The following is a 3,503-nucleotide window of genomic DNA, read 5'->3' on the forward strand; positions in this document are numbered from 1 at the left end:
GTTCCTAGGCCAGCCCATCCTTAAGGCTCTGGGACACAGCACAATGAAATGCCCACAGTCAAGTCCAGTCATGCATCCAAACAGCTTCACAGCTTTAACCCCCATTTGAAAACATCAGCCTGGCTAGATAGAGCAGAGGTGGGGAATCTTGACAGGCCCGCAGGCCCCACATCTAGCATCATACGTGGTGTCAGGTGTGGAGACAGGTAAAGACATGGCTGCAAAGGAGCTTCAAGGGTGCTGTCAGAGGTTCAGGAGCAGAAGAGCAGGGGAGAGAGCAGATAGAGAGCGGAGGAGAGGAATCGGAGGGGAGCGTAGGGGAATATGACAGTGGACCGAGAGATTCCATGAGCTTCTCCAGCGAATCAGAAGATTCCCAGGAGAGGGCGCCTATGGTAAGGGCGAGGCGAATCCCAGAGGGGACGATCCATAAACAAGGAACCAGAGGGGAGTCCCAAAGGAGCAGCGGAGGAGTAGGGCCAGTTCCCCCACCAGAGCACAGTGGGGGGGAAGAGTCACGTGAGTCAGGACCAGCTTCTCTTCCATCGGGGAGTGGGGAGACGGAGGGAAGGCCAGGTCCAGCTAGCCTCCCCGAAAGGGGGAGCAGTGACACAAGTGTAACGGTCAGAAGGAAAGTGGGAGGCTGCGCGCGCGCGCCAAGTTCAAATGTGGAGGAGCGCGGGACAGCAGAAAACCCGGATTGGGAGCCAGGTCCTAAAGCCCGAAAGAGGGGGGGGGGAGGAGTCGGGAGAATCAGCGTCAGAAGAATCTCGGAGGGCTGAAACTCCGACTAGCAGAAGGACCCAGAGAAAGAAGGAACAGAGGAAGAGGTGGAGTAAGGCTAGAATCTTAAGCTGGTGTCAGGGGGGAGGAGATTCAGATGGGACTTCTACGGTCTGACGGATAGATGTAGCGTTGCGCGCTGCGCGTCTGGAAATGAGACTGAACTTCAATAAAGACTTTTAAACTTGAGCAAGAAGCAGCGTTGGTCTTGTGTGAGCTGGGACCTTGGGCAGCGCTGACAGGTGCGTTCAATTCTTCTTTGGCAAGCAGGGTTTCTTGACTGCACTTTTGGAGTTGACCACGAGTATTTGCTGTTTGGATTGAAACCATGCCTGCAGAAGGACATTTCCTCGGCAGATCAGCTGTGCAGGCAGCTTCGTCAAGAGGGGAGGTGTGGGATAATTACAGTGGGGTGGCTCAGTTGGTAGAGCGTGACACTCTTAATCTCAGGGCTGCGGGTTCAAAATGTGGGATAATAAGCAAGGGATATTAGGTATACTAAAAACAACAAGACCGCCCATAAAATGTATGCTATTGCCATGCCAATATGAGAGAAAATTAGTTGGAGGGAGGCAAGGGATGGGGCCACGGACCCCTGATTGGGAAAAGCGGAACTAGATGGTCCTCGGTGTCCCTTCCAACTCCACAATTCTATGATCCTGTGTCTTAAACACAAATCTTGAGGAACAGTGTGTGTGTGTTTCTGTTTGAACTTTCCCAGCCTTTGCTTTATTCTGATTTGCGCTTGCGTCCCTACTCCCCACGTGCAGAATTGCTATACCTTTGGATTTTCCTGGACATTCAAGCGTTTCCCGCATGGACCCTGGTTTCCAACGGCCAAATCCCGGCGGATGGCAACCCTACCCACTTGTGCCAGATTGCCTGGCATACATTACAAGCATCTAGTCACATAGATTCTCCAGAATCCCGGGGCTAGCCCACCTGACGGGAAGAGTCCGCGACCAGAAGGAGGAGGAGTACCAGGAAGAATGGACAAAATTCAAAGAGTATCTAGCTAAATATGTCAAGATAACCTAACTGGAAAAGCTTGCAAATATGAGATAGGCTTAGGATTTAAATATGTAAGGATAGGAATTAAGATGTTTCAAGCTAGATTAGAAAGAATGAAAGATGTGAAGTGATCAAGTTAATTTTTTTATTTTTATTTTTGAGAAGATTGATTTAACAATGTTATCAAGATTGGTTTAATTACAATTAGGATGTATGTTTGTTTGTTTGTTTGTCTTAATTTTTTGGGGGGGGAATTAATAAAAAAAATTGGGGAAAAACACCCCATAGATTATCCAGAATCCCAAGCAGCGACACTGTGAAACTTTCATAGGAATAAAAGGTAGGGGGGAAGGAGGCACAATGTCAAGCAGGCAACAGAATAAACCCCAGCACTGTGGGTCTAAAACCGGCCCCTGAATCTCTTGCTCCCCACTCTGCCCTTCTAACAAGAACATTTTTTTGCTTGCTGGATGGCTGTGTGCAACGAGAGCTCAGTCACTGAGGAAGGGCGCTGGCCCAGTGGGAGAAGTATGTGCTTGGCATGCAGGCGACCCAAAAATCCAGTTCTCGTGTTTTCTGTCGAAATGGCTAATTTAAAGGGGAATAGCAGGGTGCCTTCCACAGAGTCAGACCATTGAGCCGCCTAACTCCTTAAGGGAGGACCAGAGCTCGCTGGTGATGCAGGTCCCAGAACAGTCTCCAGCCTCTCCAGGTGAAACTGAAAACATCACCTGCCTGGAAGCTTGTAGAGCCACTGCCAATCAGTACAGACAGTGCTGAGTTAGGTAGCTATGATCCATCCACCATCACCCTTTGCCCGAAGCAAAGGCACATCGCTGGTCCAAATCTTTGAAAGACTTTCCCTGCTCACCAAGCCACCTGCCCTCCTTTATGCATTGCCGATGGCTTATCAAAGGGATCCTCACTGCAAGTCTCATCAAGGCAGACAGCTTGGCGAAATCTTGGTGCCCTTTCTTACAAAATGCTCACAGGGACAATGGCACCAGTTGCCCTCTGGACTCACAGGGTGCAGCTTACTTTGGAGCCATCAATTGTACACATTTGGAATGGCCCTTGAGAAATGATGGTCTGCCTATAGTCAGCAGCTTACCACCTTGTTGTTTGTTAAAAACTTGAATAAAAAGCATGCTTAGAATAAAACAGGAAAAATGAAATTTTGCTGGCTTCTTGAGAAAAGACTAATGCCTCATTATTTGTATCTGCTTTTAAATGTTGTTTCTCTTCTCTTTGTAATGAGTTTTACTGGGTCTGTGGTCATTTTAAGTTGCTTACCTTCACTAAAATATATAAATCTACTCGACTGGAAACTTTTATTATCCAAATTCAAACCCACTTTGGATAGCAAAATTCCTGGAGTGGGGAGGAGGGTTCAATGTTCTAATAGATTAGATATGGACAGTCCTTCAGTACAGCAAAACTTGGCACTTTGAAACCTTTGAGTCCTTTCCAAAAGGACTTCACCCACTATTTAGGGGGGAAGTATGTCAGAACTGACCTTCTGCAGTACTGATTCCACATTCTTGGACTCCTAATCTTACACGTAAATTAGAGCTGGAACCATCTCAGGCCCTATGCCTCTTGAAATGACCATGACCTATTGAGCAAAACCACAGAATCCACCTCTCTGGTGACTAAACCCCACTTGCTTTTACAAAATAAATTAACAACAGAGGAAAATCATGGAAGAA

Source organism: Podarcis raffonei, chromosome W (assembly GCF_027172205.1).
Source record: "Podarcis raffonei isolate rPodRaf1 chromosome W, rPodRaf1.pri, whole genome shotgun sequence".
Classification (NCBI taxonomy): domain Eukaryota; kingdom Metazoa; phylum Chordata; class Lepidosauria; order Squamata; family Lacertidae; genus Podarcis; species Podarcis raffonei.